At 36.7% G+C, this 21,045-nt stretch overlaps 1 pseudogene; it reads left to right on the plus strand.

The window, feature by feature from the left end:
• Positions 1–13,314: 13,314 nt before the first annotated feature.
• On the plus strand, positions 13,315–18,825 carry LOC149812766 (subtilisin-like protease SBT4.14; annotated as a pseudogene).
• The last annotated feature ends 2,220 nt before the right edge of the window (positions 18,826–21,045 follow it).

The following is a 21,045-nucleotide window of genomic DNA, read 5'->3' on the forward strand; positions in this document are numbered from 1 at the left end:
GCTGTGGAAAGTTAAATGAAGGAGAAGTTTGGAGTATAATTCACATTAAAAAAGATCAATAACAAATTAAAGTGTGCCAAGACCAACTTAACAGTAATAAACCAAATATTGAACACTTTTGGGTTTGGATGAGACCAGAAATGAAGATGCATATGGCTGATACTGAAATATAGATTAAATGTGTGAGAAAAAAACCAACATGGAAGAATTGTCAAAAGCCCAAAAAATAGATATATTATGGAACATGTTGTAGAGATTTATGAGTAATCAACGATTACAGGAAACTATAGGACCATCCAATCAAAACAACCACTACTACTACCTCCCATCGAAAGGTTATAGAGAAAATCAACTCATAATTGCAGACTTGCGGTGATGAGACACCCATATTTTGTCTACTGCCTAGCATGTCATCATCCTCCATGAAGCAATCAAGTAATGAAAAGACCAAAATTCTTCTTGATGGTGCTTGATTTATATTTATGTTGATTCTTTAATGTTATTATTGTGCTAAATGTTCAATATTGCTATAGACATATTATGACCATGTTGATGTAGATTATGTATGTTAATGTTGATGGATATCTACATATTCGTATAGCTTGATATTTACTTTTTGGTTTTTGTGCATGTTAAATGTTTAATATTTATATATATATATATATATATATATATATATATATATTATTTATTTATTTATTTATTTATTTTATGCTTGTTATTCATGTTTACTACATGATCATATTTGTGTATGCAGAAGTGTAATGATTCCTCTAGAAGAACTTGCTTATTTACTCATTTTCATATGTAGTTTTAGAAGCCAAATAGGGCAATAGTTCATTATTTTATACATAGAAGTCATGATTTTCAGTGTGATTATGTGTTTGGCCACCGACAAGATTATTTTGACCTTTTATGAATGAAAAAAGACATACATATCATTATGCGAGACTCTTCTCATTAGTGAATTATTGCAAAATGCCCATAATGTATATGTTGAAAAAAGTTGCAATTTTTTTATTAACACTTGGTCATAATTAGCGAAATAGAACAGTGTAGTATGTCTTCCGACACTCAGGATACATAATTAGCAAGTATTTTAATTTGGTATTAAATGCAATACTTAGCATTAGACATCAGTTAATGGGCCGATACAGTGATGATATCCCAGCAAAATTTATACGAGAACCGAGATTCTACCCATATTTTAAGGTAACCAAGATTCTACACTTCTACTTAGTATATATATAGTGTCTTGTCTTTATATTGTTTATGATAGAATTGTTTAGGGCTATAGATGTAACACATATTCTTATAAATGTACAATGGGATAACAAATGAGGTTTCGATATAGAAAATGGTAGTTGTCAAAAAATGTCTTTGTTGTGGTGGAGTTTGACATGTGATTTCACTATGTATTTGCTGCATAGAAAGAAAATGCAATCAATACGAAAGTATTGTACAATGCACTTCATGATCCTGACCAACCTCTATTAATGCCCAAAGATAAGTAAATATATATTATGTATATAATTAATAATGACTAAGAATTTTTGCCTAGCTAAATGAATATGTGTATGTAGGCAAATATTATCTTGTACAGGGTCAATACCCAAATATTGTTGGGTTTATAATTCTATAAAAAAGATATCATTGTCACTTGTCAGAATTTAATGCATATGGTGCAAAATCAATCGACAAACCACAACAATTGTACAACCATAGACACTCCTTATTATGAACAACAGTAAAATATGGTTTTCGTTTGCTAAAAACTCAAATTTCAATTTTAAAGTGTCAAGTAAAATAATTAGTTCTCACTCAGGTTAAAATTGTTAATGTGACAAGCATACTACATAATTTTAGATTAGAAAATAACCCTGGCAAAGAGAAGGTGAGTGCAACAACGAGAGGTGCATCAAGGTGCAACTACACAATGTTTGAGGGGATGCATTTTTTTATCGTAATACTCTTCCTAGTTTTCTATTTTTTTAGTATTTTGATGGATTTTTATGCTAGAGTGATGTACACTTTTTGAGGTTGGTAGTTCACATAGTATGATACTCTCTCACGTATTGTTGTTATATTGCTTCATTGATAACATTTTGACTTTACATATATTATCGTACTCTCTGACATACTAGTATTATATCTCAATGAATGACATGAATTTATCATTGTATGAGCATGTTCATTTATGAATGAATATATGATTGTACAAGCAAGTTCATTTTGGCTTCAAGTTTGGGCCGGGTCTTATGGGGTTTGATTCATGAGGGGTCTGGTTGAAGCAAACCTGAGCAGTAAACTATGTAGAGTGTGCGGGTGGAGATATATTTAAGATGATCCCGAATACCCAACTTGTTTACTATTCTATTAGTTTGGTTAAAGTCATGACTTATCAGCCTTGATCTTGCACATTGGTTATCTTTTAATTCTCAAAACGAGAAAAACAAACCCAAATAGTGGAAAGAGGATAGGGATACTTGTGCAGGACATACGATTAGGCGGCCATGCCCTTCATTTCTATATAAAAAGAAATACAATGGAATCAACAAGTCAAATATTCTCAAGAAAAAAAACAAAAATCAACAAGTTGAACTTAACAAAGCAGACCACACAAACAACGCACATGTGGAAAGCCACAGATAAAGATAGTCGAACAATAAAAGTTTCACACAATCTTTTTTTTGTTTTGAAAGGCAAGTTGTGGTTAGGCAGACCCCTAACAATTATACAATTGTACCAATGGGTTTTGAACGTGCAGCGTCCCAACACAAGGTGACTTGCACTAGCTGCTTCTACCAGACAAGCGGAGACCCCCATTGGTACAAATTTTTTTTTTTTTTGAGAAAAAGGAAACTTAATTTTATTAGAGAAGCAAATAAACAGATAAAAACAGAAAGAAGCTTAGGGCGATGAGGTATCAACACCAAGCTTTACAAGAAAGGCCAGGTAGCAGGCAAGAACAGGGTGAATCCAAACTAACTCCATATACCATGCATGATGTTCAATGCACAAGTTTTATTGTAAACTCTTCTTTCAACTTCTTTGCAAGAATTTTGAACGATTATGTTGAGTCGATCTTTTCTTCTCCCACACCGAATACTCTTCATCATGTTGTGAGGCATCTCTTTCAGGTACAATAATTTAAGGTTGGTCAGACCGTCAGGCACCCTCTTCAACTCCGAACATGCACAGATCGATAGTGTTTGAAGGAGTGGCAATGCTCCCTCCTTGGCCACAATGGTGCGTAAGTTTGCAAGATTCACAATAATAAAAGTCTCCAACTTAAGGAAACTGTTTGCATAACAATGCAGTTCTTTCCCATCATAAGCATCATAGAGTTTAAGCCATAGCAGATTTGGCAATGACTGGAGGGCGAAGAACGGGTTTTGGCACAATTTAGAGAAGTATAAGCCCAACCTCATGAGGTTTTCGAGGCAGCCCATCCATAATGGCAACTTCTCCAAACGCCCAAACAACCAAAGGTCTTCAAGATATGATGGAGGGGATGTTAAAGATTCCAATTGGAGAGGTTCATTCTCACTGATAGAAGTTATGCCGAGTGCAAGAAGGTTTTTCATCTTGCTGATGGAGGCACAAAGTTTCTTTCTATGGCCTTCATTTACCTTGAAAATTCTGAGATTCTTAAGTTGGGTCAAGTTACCAATAAGCTGAATGATCTTGTCGGTAGCATTTATGCCTGACAGCTTTTGTAGGCCTCCTAATTTACAAATTTGAGTTGGAAATTCACATCCAGAGCTCTGGCTGATGGTGAAAGGATAGTCAACATGAGTATATGAGGATACATAACGCAATTTTTTCATCTTTGATATGTTTGGTAGCCTTTCTATTTGATTGTCCCTGATATCCAATGCTTGTAGGTTTTGGAGCTACTTGAGTGAGCTTAGGAGCTTTTTGAGATTGGTTCTTCTCAAATTCAAGTACCTCAAATGAAACAAATCACATACTGAATCAGGCAGCTTCCCAATAGAGACACCTTGCATATCCAACACCCTCATTAATATGAAATTCTTAAGCATTTTAGGCATGTAAGGAGTACCAAACATGAGTAGTGAGCGGATGTGCTGCGCATTACATGACTCGCTCAAATAGACTCCGAGAGAGTCCTCACTAGCCCCATGGAGTGACAAATGCCTACTTCCATTAGCTATTGCACAACCATTGGATCCATTACTGTCAGATATTATTTTTTAAAACCCCTGCTTTACAAACATTGGCACTATCAATTCACACAGAAGATCATGCATTCTACATAACTTCACACTTCCCTTGATATTTCTTACTACGATTTGGAGCAAGCTCTTGTCAATAAGCTCTGTAAGGTATTGTTTTGCCACTTCTTCAAGTGCCATATTTTGCTTTTGTTTCACCAATCCCTCACTCACCCATAATCTGATCAACCTATTCACTTTGATCAAATAATTCTTTGGAAATATGCCACGGTACAATAAACATGCTTTAAGGTGAATAGGCAGCTGATCATAGCTCAGTGAGAGTATGCTTCTCACTCTATCATGTTCAGGATCATTCACTAACTCTGAAGACAGACAGCTAAGAACCCCTATCCATTCTTTTTGAGATTTTTCTTTATTTGACATGACACACCCTAAGGTTACAATGGCAAGCGGCAAACCCTTACACTTATCAACTAGTTTCTCACAAATTTCTTGAAGATCTAGAGGACAGGCTCTCCGAGGGTCATCTCGAAATACCTTCTTACAGAATAGGTTCATTGACATTTCAGGAGATAGGGGCTTAAGATGATGGATTTTGTATGAGTTTCTATTTCATTTCCTATAATAGAAGAAACATTTTTATTGCGAGATGTGACAATGATTCTACTTCTGCAGCCATCATTTGGGAATGCAAAGATAGTAGTGTTCAAGGCATCAGTACCATATACATCATCTAGCACCAAGACATACCTTTTGTTCTGAAGATACTGTTTGAGTGCCTTACCAAGTACGACCATGTCCTTCTCCTCAGTGAGATTACAGGGAACCATGTCATTTCTTGATCTGTATGAACCTTTTAACAAGTATTGCAGGACCATTTCTGGATGAAAAGGTTGCGAGATGGAAGCCCTAGCATGACACTCAAAATGTGTATCAACTTTTTTGCTATTGTAGACCTTTTCAGCAAGGGTTGTCTTGCCCAAACCACCCATTCCCAACAAGAAGATTGTTGTAAGCTTTGCCTCCCCTTCTACCAACCAACTTGTTAACATCTCATTGTCACGCTCTATGCCCACAACATTGGCTTCTTCTGCATAGTGTGCTTCATTAAGAGCTATCAATTGTTCATTATCATCATTGCTTGAGCTCGCTCCTCCCTCCAACTTGTTCAAGTGATACCCATCTTTCCTTGCAGAAATATCCCTTATTCTCTCCTTCATTTCCTCTATCCTTTTCACGAGGACTTGACGTTTCTTCAAATGTTTGATTGAGTGAAAACCATTCTTCAGGGAACCCAGAAAGTCACCTTCATGTGGCCTTCCAAATCGGAGCATAAACTCATCTATGATGTCCTCCACATCATATGTTGCTTCCCTCATCTCTTTGATCGATGTCTCCAACGAATCAGGTTCTCTGTCTCCGCCCTTCCTGCTGTCTGCATCCTTTAGAAGGGATCCCATGCTCTCCAGTTCTGACTTTATTCTGACCACTTCGTGTTGTACACCTCTCAATGGTCTTGCTTCGTCCACCAATAAGGTTTCCAACCTTCTCAGCAAGAACTCGACGGGAATTTGAGCCATCTCTGCTCTCCTCTTTTTCTTCTATTCTTTTTTTGTTTTGAAAGAAAATAAGTTTAGTAAGATGTAAGAAAAACTTGCAGAGTGTAATTTAGCAGGGTGATGAGAAATCTGTCAGCCCAAATAGGGCAAGTGGAGAGAGGATCAGGTCCCATGAGCCTTGGACAGAGACACCCTCCAAGATTCCTTGGATGCAGTTGATCATGGAGATGGACGGCACCAAGACTCATCTAAAAGGATGATCTTTACCAAGATATGCCCTACAAAAATTTCTGATGTTGTTCACTTTTGCTAATGATTGAGTAGGTTTCCAGTAGGTTCTGAGTGCCATTCATTTTCATGTTGAATGCCATCTAGGTGCCTCGGTGTTTCCGTTCAAGGCTCCTTCAACCTGATCAAGCGAGTGGCCAATTAGGTAGTGAAAGATCAGGTGCAATATGACTGCACAAATCTTTGTGCATTAAGCACCTGATCACCCTCTATCTTGAGGACAGGCCTGTCAGTTGTTGAGCCCAAGGCAACATATGCTTAATGCACAAAATTTGTGCCATGTAATTGCACTCGATCGACTCAATTAGGTAGGCCTTATCCAGTCTACATTGTGGCTAGTCAGAGGGAGCACAAATCACATCATATGACGGAATCCTTCCTGTGTTGATTCAAAAAGTCCAATCAATGGCTAATCTTAACCCACATTCTCACTTGGATACTGACTAATCCTAGCCATTTAGATGCATCAATTGAACAGCTATGATCAACATAGGATTTTACCATATTTTTTAGTAGATTTTACATCATATGCCATATGATAGGATGTGAGGGCCCAGTCCTCTGAGCGAATGGAAATATGCACCCTTTCAAACTTGATAATTGGTCAAAATGAAAAATAACAGTATTATCTTTGCAAAATGACATGTTTCCTGAAATATCCCACAAATTTGCATTACCCTCCCATGTCTACAAGCACGGGTGCCCCATTTTTTTATACCATTTTTAGCCTTCAAGTGCGTGAATCTCATGAGGTTCATGTGCTACAATGCGAATGTCCTCACATCACTAGCAATGTCTGTAATTTTCTATATCTGTTATTTGGATGAGTTTGACTATACCAACTATGGCAGACATCCCTAAAATTAAATAGCAATATGCTATTACCATTAAATTTCAATATTTACTTCTACCTGTCATAAAAAAAATGAACATGAGCTCCAACCTAGCTGCAGATTTATAAATGAACTAATAATTATTTTATATTATATATATACATTAAAACATTCAGAATCAAAACTTGTAATATTTGGCATTTTTGGACCTCTTTGACAATCTGATCTATTTAAAGTATATTCACATGGTAGCTGGTAAATGTCATACTATATATATATATATATATATGAATGTTATCACACGTTTACGGAGCTCCTTGACAATCTAATTACTTAACAAAGATTCACATGGTAGCTCTAGAATGTAGTACTATATATGTGAATGTTGTGACACATTTGTAGACCTCCTTACGATCTAATCTAATCAAAGGAGATTTATATTATAACTTGTAAATGTCATACTATGTGTGTGTGTGTGAATATCGCCACACATTTGCAAATCTTCTTGACGATCTGATCTACTTAAAGAAGATTCATATGGTAGCTCACAAATGTCGTACTATATGTATGTGTGAATATTGCCACACATTTGTAAGCTTTCCTGACGATCTGTTCTATTTAAAGGAGATTCACATGGTAGCTCATGAATGTTGTATTATATATATGTGAATGTCGCTACATATTTGTAAACCGCTTTGATGATCTGATCTACTTAAAAGAGATTTGCATGGTAGCTCGCAAATATTGTATTATATATATGCTAATGTCACCACACATTTAAAGATCTTTTCGACAATCTATTCTACTTAAAGGAGATTCGCATGTTTGCTTGCGAATATTGTACTATATATATAGGGTGTATCATCATATTGACAAATTGTTTGATGATATGTTGGGCAAAGCACCCCTTTTGATCGCATGGGCGATCAACAACAACATTTTTTAGTATCGCTAAAAGTCAAAATTAAAAAAATGGATGTGTCACATGTCTAATGGTTGGGGTGTCTGACGATATGCATATATATATATAGCCTCATTTCTCGTTTTGCCCCATTTTGCACCATAGGTTTTAAGTGTTTTATGATAGATCTGAACCATTAGATGTGTTTAGCATGCACGATTTAGTGAAAATCGACTCTTAAATCATGTTTTTTGGATGAAAACATGTTTTATGAGCCAAAAAAAATGGATACCTTCATAGCCATTGATTTTTTATCACTGAAAAAAATTGTATACAAGTCCAATTCTGACGATCCAAAGGTCGATTCCCACTAAACAAAACCTATAAATCACATCTACGGTGTTAGATGTGAGAAAAAATACATAAAATTGTGGTTTTTGAAGAGGCCTAAGGAACACATTACTCTCTCTCTCTCTCTCTCTCTCTCTCTCTCTCTCTCTCTCTCTCTCTCTCTCTCTCTCTCTCTCTCTCTTATATATATATATATAGAGAGAGAGAGAGAGAGAGAGAAATGAAAACCTTTCCAATGAAAAACCCTTCCACCTCAATGGACGTTTTATTGGATTTTTTGTATTTTTTTCAAAATTCTAACTGTACACATGTGATCTATATGTGTATTTTTATGGGAGTCGATTCTTGAGCATTTGATTCTGATTTATAGATAGGTTTTTATAAGTTTCAAAAATCAACGACATACAATTTTCATAAATTTTTGAAGATCTGAATACCATGTTTTACATCCAAAATTTATTATCCAAGTATTTATTTGTAGTAAATCAATCATACTGAATACATGTACGGTCAGAATTTTGAAAAAACACAAAAAAAAAACATATATATATGCAAATGTCACCATACATTTGGAGACCTCCTTGATAATCTAATCTACTTAAAAGAAGATTTGTATGGTAGCTAGTGAATATCATACTATATATGTGTGAATGATATCACACATTTGTATACCACCTTGATGACATTCGTGAGCTAGTATGTGAATCTCCTTTAGTTAGATGTGTGGTGACATTTGCATATATATAGTACAACATTTGCAAGCTACCATATAAATTTCCTTTAAGTGATTGATCGTCAAAGAGGTTCGCAAATGTATAGTGACATTCGCATATATATAGTATGACATTTGTGACCTACCATTTGAATCTTCTTTAAGTATATTTGATCATCAAGGAGGCCCGCAAATATATGGTGGCATTCACATATATATAGTATGACATTCACGAGATATCATGTGAATATACTAAATAGATTAGATCGTCAAGGAGGTCCGCAAATGTGAATGTTATAGGTTTTGATTATGATTGTTTGAATATATATATATATATATATATATATATATATATATAATTACTAGTTCATTTATGAACCTGTAATTGGGTTGCAGCTCTTTCAATTTTTTATGATTGGTAGACAGTGAATGCAAAAAATTCATAGTAATAACAAATTAATATTTAATATTAGGGTTGTCAGCCCATCGTGGGTATACTCAAACTCATCCAAATAACTATTGGATTTTGGTTTGGGTTCTTATTTTTTCAGATAAAGAAAATAACAGACATTGCGAGTGACATGAGGATATTTGCATGGTAAAGCATGAACCTTACTAGATTAGTGTGTTTGAAGGGTAAAAATGTCTTGAAAAGTGAGTTACCCACAATTGTGGACATAGGGGGATAATGCAAATTGTGGGACATTTTCGAAAAATGTATCATTTTGCAATGACAGTATGATCATTTTCCATGCTCAAAGCCTTTCAAAGTTATTAACGTTTGTACAAATCAAATCTAATACATAATGTTACAGGTTATTTGTAAGGAGTATCCCTTTCTAGCGGGTATAGTAAGCCAAAGAAGGTTTATAATTAAATTTAGACAAGAAGGCATTTTTTATGCAGTGGCGCTGCACCATGCAGCACCGCTAACGCCGCTGACAGCCACCCATCTAGAGAAATGCCAAGATGAGTGGCTTTCAGTGGAGCTGCATCATGTAGTGCCACTGCATATAATGTGAACACATGTAGAGAGTTAAAAAAAATGGCATGCACACATACATACTGTGAATCCCTTCCGTGAAAATCAGTGCTCAGCAGATCACTATCCCTACATCACCCTTCCCGGAATAATGCTAATTCCGATGCTTCTCGAGAATCCATACATTCTTTATCAGTGTATGGACAGCTATCTCTCGAGCACAGATTTAGGTTCGGCCTCTAACAATTCGCATTTTCACATGCCAAGAACAAGAAGATCACCTCAGACCCGGCTTTAGTTCCAATTCAACATCACCCTGCAAAAAAAATAGGAAACGATCTGATTCTTCTGTTAGCTTCAGAGGCTTAGGACCTTGTCTATCTTTTATATAACTCAGCCTTACATTTTGACCATTGGGAATATAGAAACAATGTGTATTTAAATTATGCACTTGTTACATAAGCTGCCAGTTGTCAAAGTTGGCAAAACGTTCAATGACTAAGCAACTTGCAGGTTTCAAATTTTGTATTTTCAGTGCACAGAGCCGAAACCAATAAAAACAACATAGGCAGCACGAACATTAAGAGTGATTGGAAGGCCGGAAAGAGAGAGAGAGGGGTGAATGAGCAGGCCATGAAGTGCCCAAGCAGATCCAGAGTTGACTGGTGCCATGTGGTGGCTACCCACTCCTCTTTTGATTAGTGGGAGGATCAGGTGCAATGGGCTAATACAAGAGAACAAAAATATAAAAAATAAAGCTTTTATTGATGAAATGCTTAGTAAAAGCAATGAGAACAAAAGGGTGCAAACAACTCCTATATATACAAGTGATTGGCATCAGTGGGCTGTAACTATGTTTTTTCAATCAGATGAATGATCTGCAGTCAAATGGAAGTTGTTTGGACTCATAGTTTGACTCTAGTGTAGTCTAATGTGGTTGCTTATCTATGTTTTCAGCATCTGCTAATGTTTTTTGTAGCAGGTGTATTGGGATCAGTGGACTGTAACTGTGTTTTTGCTATTCTCTATCCTCTGTTGCAGCAAGTGATATCTCATCACCTGCTATAGCACTATTATGTTAAATTCACATAATTTACAAGATAAACAACAATGCTGCTAGCAAAACTTAATTTGGAAAGATAAGCCTCTGAGAAGGTCTTAGAAACTATGACAAATCTGTCCCATTAAGTTTTTTCTTAATATTTTTGCCTTTTTGTTGCCTGAAAAATTTAGGTGCCTTGGTTGAACTACTTGTGTAAGTTATCACTTGAAAAAATCATGTGCCATGTAAGTTGTTACCTCAAAAAATTCAATTGTTCGCTATGATTTTGACCAAACAAAAGAGCAAAACTGTCAAGAATAAAGTGAATTAGTCTCGCATCATTCAAATTTTTGGTACATAAACAGGTTTTTTATTAGGGTTTGAAAAATCAATATCCCATAATTATTGTTATCTTTCTAAACCCAAAAAAGCATGTTTTTCATCAGAAAGTTAACGTAATTTTGTCAAAAATGCATAATTCAACTATAGATTCTTAGCAAATTGACCATATCAAAACACATCTATAGCGCCGGATTGCAGGACACTAGTTACACTGTACAAGTTAACACTCCCAACGCGAAGAATATGTGGATCGAATAATGGAAAGAGAGGTGCACCAAATTAAACACTTATGATGGTCTTTGTTACTGGTTTTTTGTTTTTTAATATTTTTGGCGAAGCCAAATGAACTTGCTCGGTAGGTTGTGGGCCAAGTAGCAGGTCCAGTACATGGCTGGGAATGGAACCATTGACCCACATTTAGGGACAACATTGCAAGGTTCAAAGCAAACGTTTGGCTCCATGGAATCCCTGAATGTCCACAAGAGCATGGAAGACTGACTACTTTCCAGGCACACAATTTATGGTCTGTCAAGGTCTATGTTTCACTTACACTAACAAGATCATTGACTGGGTTTTACCTTGGGATCAAAACAGGTCCGGATATGGATCCGGTCTTGATTGAATCGACACTGGATCTGATCATTGAAAAGTGGCATAGCGTAGGGGTGAAAAATGGGTCTGAAGCTTCAATCCTATTTCGAAGTAGATCTGACCTATAAAATCTGATATTCAGATAATCCATATCCGAATATGACAGATTTGGAACAAATAATTTGGGGTTGGGGCGGATCATTTTACCCTAAAAATTCATACAATCAGTTCCTTGTTTATTGGAGAATTTTTTGTACAAAGCTGAGGATAAGCATGATCATCTTCACTTGCCATTAGCTTTTTTACGTTTGACAGAGTTCAAGGTGGTTCAAGCCAAAAGCTTGGATACCCCTTGAAATTGAACCGAATCATAGGACCCGAAGCTCATGGTCTTCCAACCACTTGATGAGCCTTTTAGTTTTAAGACAACAATTGTAGGCTGTAAATATGTTCAATTTACTAATTGACAGCAAGTCCTTTGAAGATACCCTAATTCCCAATTAATAGGGCAATCAATCGGTTCAAAACGTATAAAATGGGTGGTTCTACATTTAGGATTTACAAAAAAGAAATGACGAAAATTAGGAATTGAGTCAGATCTGGACCAACCTCACCTATGCCAGAATTGGGCCCTGCTCCATTGTCCAGGGCGTAAGCCAGCCTGTTTTAACAAATGGATCTCCAAGCACGGTTTGTCTAATTGATCAGAAATGGTCATCAATGGGACTGGATCCAGAGGGACTTTTGATCCAAACTACAAATTAGACATGCTACACACACATGGATTTTAAAATAAGATCTACTTATATATTTAGATCGACTTCATATTTATGTTATTTTGGACTCAATCTGAATCTATTTAGATCCATGCATGTGTGGAAATATATACAACAATACAAATCAACCTATTTATGCTTATTTCCATGAAAACTCTCGTTTACAAACACTGTCAGAATCAGTACTACCATATAAAACTTCATATACGAGTTCAACTCTACTGCAATTTCAGTTCAGATCCATATTTGCAGCATAAAATTCAAGTTCGGATCCAGGTTGCTGGGATCCAGCTCATATATTGATTTTCCATTCTTTGTAATGCCAAGGGTATCTTTATGATTGTCTAAATGCAGAAAGTTTTCTAACATCCAGAATTTAAGGGAAAAAGATCTCAACCACAGGCTAGCAACTGATCACCTTATTAATACTTACCACGTGAAAACAACTTACCGATCTTCTCCTTGCCCTCCATTGTGTCTAGCAAAAGTGAAGATTCTGCTTGGGAAGTAGAGCGATTCTTGGGAATTAAGGATTCCAAAATGCATTTGTTTTTCCGTTTGGCATGCATGTAAAAGGCAGTCAAAGAAAAAGAATCCAAATTCCTTTCAAATAAATTCCCTTATTTTTCCTACCAAATCCATTTTACCAATTTCTTCCAAGTATCTTTTGCCAAACAGATAAAGAAAATGGGTACGTCAAAAATGTCCTTCATAATTTGCTTCCTATTACTCACGATGGTCCATTGCAGTAGCACCACGGAAAGGAAGGTAAGTAATTGATGAGACTAGCTCAAATTTATTTCTCACAAGTAGGTAGCTAGTGAGTCAATTGGATATCATTTTGCCTATTTGATTATTTGGAAGTCATAAATCTCATGCAATTATTGGTGGTTCACATGACTTAAGATTTTCTGTTGATACTTGACATAGATTAATCATTTCATATATTAAATTGTCTAACATTGGCAGTCATACATCGTGTACATGGGAGACGTGCCATCCAATTTTCTCTCAGACACGCACCATCACATGCTTGCATCTGTAACCGGCAGGTCTCTCTCTCTCTCTCTCTCTCTCTCTCTCTCTCTCTCTCTCTCTCTCTCTCTCTCTCTCTATTTCTCTTTTGTTTCTCTCCCATCCAATATTCTGTTGGATGTATTTTGGTAATGTTGAATGGTGAATGTTCTCCTTTCTCTCTCTCTCTCTCTCCCTCTCTAAATCCATCGACAGGTGCAGTCTATCATGATATATATTTGGAGTCTTGAAGATTTATGATTTTTGGCCATCAATTTTTAAACATTATAAAAACCAACCATGTCTTGAAACCAAACACTACATGACTTGATCCGTATAATACCAGGCACACAGATCTCATCTGTATGATCAAACTTTTAAAATAAAACAAAAAAAAATCATACAACCCATATGACATGCTTCATTTAGCATTCTCTCTCTCTCTCTCTCTCTCTCTCTCTCTCTCTCTCTCTCTCTCTCTCTGTATATATATATATATATATATATATATATATATATATATATAAACCTAGCTTGCCCAAACAATCATGGCTGGTGCCACATGATGTTTTCCAACCAATCCTACATCAAAATGGTAACAGTAGTTTCTCAAATGAATGAGTTTTCCTATCAAACTTAAGTTTCGAAAATTTATTTGTCATTGATACTAAATCATAAATGTGTATACTATGAAAAAAGTTTCCACTCGTTCACAATTAATTATTGGCATTCCTTGAGCATGTGATGAGCAATTTGCTTTAATTTCATGAAATTCATTTTGGCAGCCATGACATTGCAAGAGAGACAATGGTCTACAGTTACAAGCGAAGTTTCAATGCATTCGCTGCAAAACTCTCACTGGAGGAAGCAAAAAGATTAGCTGGTTAGTATGAAACACAAGTACATTGACTATTGTATACACAATCAATTTTTCCAATAGTTTAGCTTGTTTAATATACTATTACTTAATAATGTGCAGAAACTGAAGGCGTGACATCAGTATTTCCTAATTCCTATCACAAGCTTCACACCACAAGATCGTGGGATTTCGTCGGCTTCCCTTTGAATGTAAAAAGGCAGCTCAAGTTTGAAAGTGATGTCATCATTGGAGTTTTGGACACAGGTAAGCATTAAAGGGTATTATGAATGTAAGCAATGGTTTGATTAGATATGCATAAGTTGTTCCTTGGTTTTCTAGCCAACTTGACCCAATCACATTTGTTGCTCTTCTTCTTTTTATTTTTATTTTTTATTTTTTATTTTGAAGGAGCTCTTCTTCTTCTTTTTTTCATAAAATTGATTATTTTCAAGAAAATGATGCCATCTTTCCTCATATAAACATAGGTATCAGCCCCCATTCACAGAGCTTTGACGACAAGGATCTTGGACCTCCTCCTGCTAAATGGAAGGGCACATGTGAAAGATCTGAGCATTTTAGTGGGTGTAACAAGTATTCTCTCTCTCTCTCTCTCTCTCTCTCTCTCTCTCTCTCTCTCTCTCTCTCTCTCTCTCTCTCTCTCTCTCTCTCTGATTCAATCAAAGATTTACACTCCCAACCTTCAATAATTAAATTGACACAGCAAACTCATCGGAGCCAACTATTATAGAATAGACGGACCCTTCACGCAACTTCAACCCTCTGATATACTATCTACAGTTGACACTAAGGGTCATGGCACCCACACAGCATCAACTGCAGCTGGTGTCCAAGTTCCAAACGCAAGCATGTATGGGCTTGCTAATGGCACTGCGCGGGGTGCAGTCCCTGCAGCTCGCCTTGCTGCATACAAGGTATGCTGGGAAGACACTGGCTGCTCCGACATCGACATTCTTGCTGCCTTCGACGATGCCATCGCCGATGGTGTTGATGTGATCTCAATCTCCATAGGCGGCATGAACAATGGATACCTGAAGGATGCAATATCGATCGGGTCATTTCATGCCATGAGTAAGGGAATTATCACGGTGGCGTCGGCTGGGAACGATGGCCCTGACCCTGGCATGGTGGAGAATGTGTCACCATGGATCCTTACGGTGGCGGCGAGTTCCATTGATCGGCAGTTCAGAACCAAACTTGCACTGGGCAATGGCATGCAGATTACAGTATACCTTTGGCTCTTCACTCAAAATTTTCTTCACAATCTTTTTTTCTAGCTAGGTCGCTTGTTTTAGCTTATATATTAAGTTTGTTAATTTGGTTCTTCTTTTTAAAATGACAGGGCATGTCATTAAATACTTATTCCCCGAATAAGAAATATTACCCACTCATCACTGAGGCCCAGGCAGGAAGCAGTTCAAGTGGCTACGAGCAATATCCAACGTAAGAACAACTGCATACTTGTATAGTCTTTGCGTTCCTCGGGAAAGTTCAAGATAATTTTTAGAAATTCTTGGGGTTCGTTTGCGCGTGTAGTGTATATATATATAAAATCTCACATACACGTTAAAAGAATTCGCTACAAGAGGCAATCCTTAGGTTTTTGACCATAGACATCCGATCCGTACGGTTATATTTGTCAAAAATTATTTTTCAAAAGTGGGTTGAAGATTCGCACCCTATAAAATGTCTGCAATAGGATTATAGCTTGTACTCATGATTGCTTAACAATTTGTTTGCAGTTTTTGTGATCAGACTCTAGATCCCAACAAGGTGAAAGGGAAGATTGTTCTTTGTGATTTGGTAAAAGGAGACCTTGACTCCAGTGTTAGGGACATTGGAGGGGCTGGAATCATCTTTCAGAGTTACAAAAGCCAAGACGCAGCTTTCCCTTTTGCTCTACCAGCAGTTTTAGTGGATACCAACAAATCAATGACGATAAATGATTACATCAATTCCACTAGGTAAGTAAATTGAAACTCGATCTCCTCACTTAAATTCCTGACATGGGTAACGGTTACAATGAAACCTTGAAGTGAGAGGCTTCCATGCATTGACCACCACTATACATTAATCTTCACTCCCTTTTTGCGCAATTGCGTAGTTGTTGTTGTTGTTGTTGCGCGGTGGCGTGTATCGTAGGTGACGATCCTTCTCTGTCAGCCTACAGCTCCTTCGTTCTCGGTTGGGCCCCTAACCTTGTTCATCTAGCTAATTCCAGAGGAGGATAGGGTTATTTGTGACACAAACCCATCCTTGAATATCACCCGAATTCGTATTTGGGAAGCAATTTGATGTCAATATAAAGTTAAGCAATGGAGTAGTCATATCTGGAACTCTAATTAAAGCCCACCCACGATATTTGGCCATATCAATAAGACTGCCAACTCTTGACAATGTTGTCTGCAATGGGAGACTGAAGCCAACAGACCTTCCAAAAACCTGATTTTGCCATCTTAATTATTCTTCAAAGCTCTATGAATTGCTATATTACATCACGTATATACTTGTTGCACAAAGATTGTTCCAAACATCATCCATTAAAATTGATTTTTTCCTCTATTTTTCTTGAAGGTCGCCTTATACAGTTATATACAAGTCTTATACAGTTAATGTGAGCATTCCACAAATTGCATCTTTCTCATCTCGTGGCCCGAATACACTCTCACCAAGAATCCTCAAGGTAATGTAGTATTTTACATGCTTAAAAGGGAGAGCAAATCGGGTCATTGGCTGAGTAGGTACTCTGCCCAATGACTGGATGCCATGCATCCCCTTCTGTCCTCTAAATGATCGGATAGTGCTAATCATTGTTGCTTGATCTAATAACCATACCCTTGATTACAGCCTGATATCACTGCCCCTGGGCTAGATATTCTGGCCGCATATACACCATTATCTTCACTGACTGGGAAGAAGGATGACGAACGAATGGTTAACTATAATATAATGTCTTGAACTTCAATGTCATGTCCTCATGTGAGTGGTGCGGCTGCATACGTCAAGTCTTTCCACCCTCGTTGGTCTTTTGCTGCAATCAAGTCTGCTCTCATGACCACAGGTAAATTTGTTTTCTATTTTGTTTTATTTGATATTTTTCCTCTATAATAGTTGCTTTGCATTGACAATGATGCCTTAAACAAATAAAATACACATTAGTATCTGATTGTAGATGTATAGATCTAACTGTGGTTTCTTAAGTTTGATCTTTTACTTCACTCAAAGAATTCTATAGTTGGTAGATTGCATCAAAATAGTAGTGTTGTTCTCTGTTTTTTTTTAATTTGCTTCGGTCTGTAAATGTGTGAATTTGGAAATCCATTGATTTGCCTTTTGCAAACAAAAATATAATTAGAGATTCGCCAAATAACATGCCAATAGTTCTATATTGCAATTCATAAAAATAATCTGCAAAATGTCGCTGCTCTCTCCATTGAAATGAATACTCAATTCTCAACATGGTAGGTGCCTATTTTTGCCAATATAAGGGGAGAAAAAACCATGGCAGGTGCTTACAAATAGTTGCAACGAGGGCAGTTGCCATCCTATTGTATATGATGTTATATTCCATCGCAACTGCACATCTCACTTGATGGAGCTATGTATGGCCCCCGCTTTAACATTCTCATGGTTTCCAAGTGAGATGTACAAGATGGATTGAATAAAACCCATGACCGTAACTGCTCTAGATGTGCCTAACCTTGGAAGTTGCGAACCCAGATAGCCCATTATGTATGAAGATTCAAAGGTGCCTATACCATATCTTTAACCGTTTTTCTTTCTTATTTTCAGCAAAGATGATGGACCCAAGGCTGAATGAGGACGCAGAATTTGCCTACGGTTCGGGTCTATTTGATCCAAGACATGTTGTTCACCCAGGCCTAGTGTATGACATGGACCAATTGTCATACGCCCAATTTCTCTGTAAAGATCACATAGACGGTGCTGCCTTGGGAATCGTGACTGGTGGTCAATATAACAACTGCTCCGCCATACCTGCCGGCCAAGGCTATGATGGTCTCAACTACCCATCGATGCAGGTCCAAGTTAACAATGGATCCGACCCGATCCATGTCGTGTTCTATCGCACAGTGACCAATGTTGGTGCAACAACTTCAGTCTACAAAGCAATGGTCAATGTCCCAAGTGGGCTTAAGATCAGTGTCACACCAGAAACTCTCTTATTTAGCAGACGGGGACAACGTCTATCCTTTAAGGTAGAGGTGAATGGTGATCCTCTTGGCGCCAATCCTATGGCATCAGCTTCACTTGTTTGGGATGATTCAAAACATAAAGTCAGAAGTCCCATCGTTGTATATCAATTGGTTCCATTCCAAGGAATCACCCACATGTAAACTGTCAAACTTTCATGATATTGAAATTACACTTTTACTTTATAAGAATTGTTCTTTTAGTAATTATTTTTTCATGTAAAACTTATTTATGACTTGTTTTGGAGAAGAGGCTCAAGGATCAGCAAAAATGCAGGCTTTATCTACCCTTTTTAATGTTATTTTTTTCTCTCTTCAATTATTACTTTCTTCTTCTTCAGTTTCTTAAATGCTTCATATTCAAATCTTAAAGCTTGCGCTTGGAAATGAAACGATGCATGGTTGAAGTGTTTAGCCTGCACGCAATAAGTTTAGAGTTCAAATCCTATTCGTTATAAGTTTGAAACAATAATTTATTTTGTAAATGAGCCGAGTTTGAGTTTGGCTTAGTAGGTTTATGTTGTAAATTGTATTATTTTCAACTTTGAACAAGTATATATATATTGTAAATGAACTAGCTTGTACTTTGCTTGTTTGGCTCAGGCTTTTCACGAACTCAACCATGGCTCAGTTCAATCAAGAAATGAGCTAAACTTGAACACCCTCTACAATCATGGATTATCATATGGTGTTTATATATTTTCCAACAGTTGAGTTTTTCTTCAATCAGACAATACATATTGTTTTTCTTTTTTATTTTTTAATTAATATTCTTTTAAGGAAGTAAAAAGTATGTTTTAGATTATGAATTTTCAAGATTTTGGTATGTCTTTAAATTAAGTGCTAAACATTAACGGATTATAATACTTTGTATTGTAAAGTTTTAAATGCATTGTGAGTCATCCCTTTCCACTTTTTGAAAAACATGTTGAGATGTAAAAACTTCACAACAGTTGATCGGTTGAGGGACAATGGCAGATTAATGTAGCTAGACAACATAGTTTAGCCAACAGCTTCGGGATTTGCTGTGATCATTGGCAGGAATGAGGATTAGGAACAATAATGACAAAATAAGGTGAAAATACGAGAAAGATGGAGAGTAAAATATGACCTCTTGTTACTAGATACCGGCCACCCTTTTTGCGACCTGGCTGCCAGATCGCTATCACGGGGGGGGGGGGGGGGGGGGGGGGACCTTCCTCCAAGGGTGACTCGTTCTCCACGGCATGGCAAAAACTGATGACAATCTCCAATTGATGGGGTTTCAACTGGTTAGTCGGTGCTATTTTTGTGAGTGTGTTGTGGAATCTAATGAGCACCTCTTTGCTGGGTGCATATGGTTTAGGAAGCTGCAGGAGTTCTTCTGGAACGAGGTTACGACTGATAGTTTTTGCAGTCTGTGAGATGTGTTCCTCTCCCAAAAGGATCGGGCAAAGGGGACTACGAGTGGAGTAGCTGGGTTTTGATTTCAATGGCAGTTGATTTGGTTACACAAGAATGAGATTGTTTTTTAGAGGGCAACCCCAAGCATAAAGTTATTACAGGTTAGAACCACCAACGAGTGTAGAGAATGGATGATGTTGAAGAAAGCAAAAAACAGGAGCGACGTCTTGCTTCCGGACATGTTGGTTCAACATGCTCATGTTTAGCTGTTCTAGAATTGGGACCTCTTTTGATAGCTCATCTTGAATTCAGCTGTCTCAATCACCGTGTTTTTAATTATATTTGTATATGTCATGAATTAATTTCTACAAAATGAGAATGTTTGCCTTTCTTCTCAAAAAATAAAATCTTCATAAAACATATATCTTGTTAAATAAATTATAAATAATAAATATATAAGATTCAGTTGATGAAACACTCAAATATTGGAGAAGGAGAGCTGCCTGATAATCATTGGTTATAGATTTTGGACCTTCTTTTGGTTGGATTATATCTTTGCTTTACTTATGCACACACAAGTGCTTGTGTGGATGGTTCATGGGATTAAAGCTCCCTCAAATAGTGATTTTCTTCCAAATGATTAATGAATATGATGCAAGGGTTCAGAGTGGGATAGTAAAAACTACACCACGATCTATGCTATTCCATACTAAACTATCAAAACACTAAAAATCGATTGAAGATAAAACAAAAATTTTGGAAGCTTAAAAGAATAAAAAATAAATCTCTAATCATCCCAAATTTGTTTGAACAATGATTGTTTATAGAAAAAGGCAAAAGTTTATGAATCCAAAATCAACCTAAAGCCTAATAAAAAAACTGAAATCCAATTTAAAATTCAAATAACAAAAATATATGCAAAAGGATCCAATCAGTGCAATGATTCTTAGGCAATACAAGCAATTTTGAATTTAATTAACT

Source organism: Nuphar pumila, chromosome 16, assembly GCF_984573655.1.
Source record: "Nuphar pumila chromosome 16, dmNupPumi1.hap1.1, whole genome shotgun sequence".
NCBI classification, from domain to species: domain Eukaryota; kingdom Viridiplantae; phylum Streptophyta; class Magnoliopsida; order Nymphaeales; family Nymphaeaceae; genus Nuphar; species Nuphar pumila.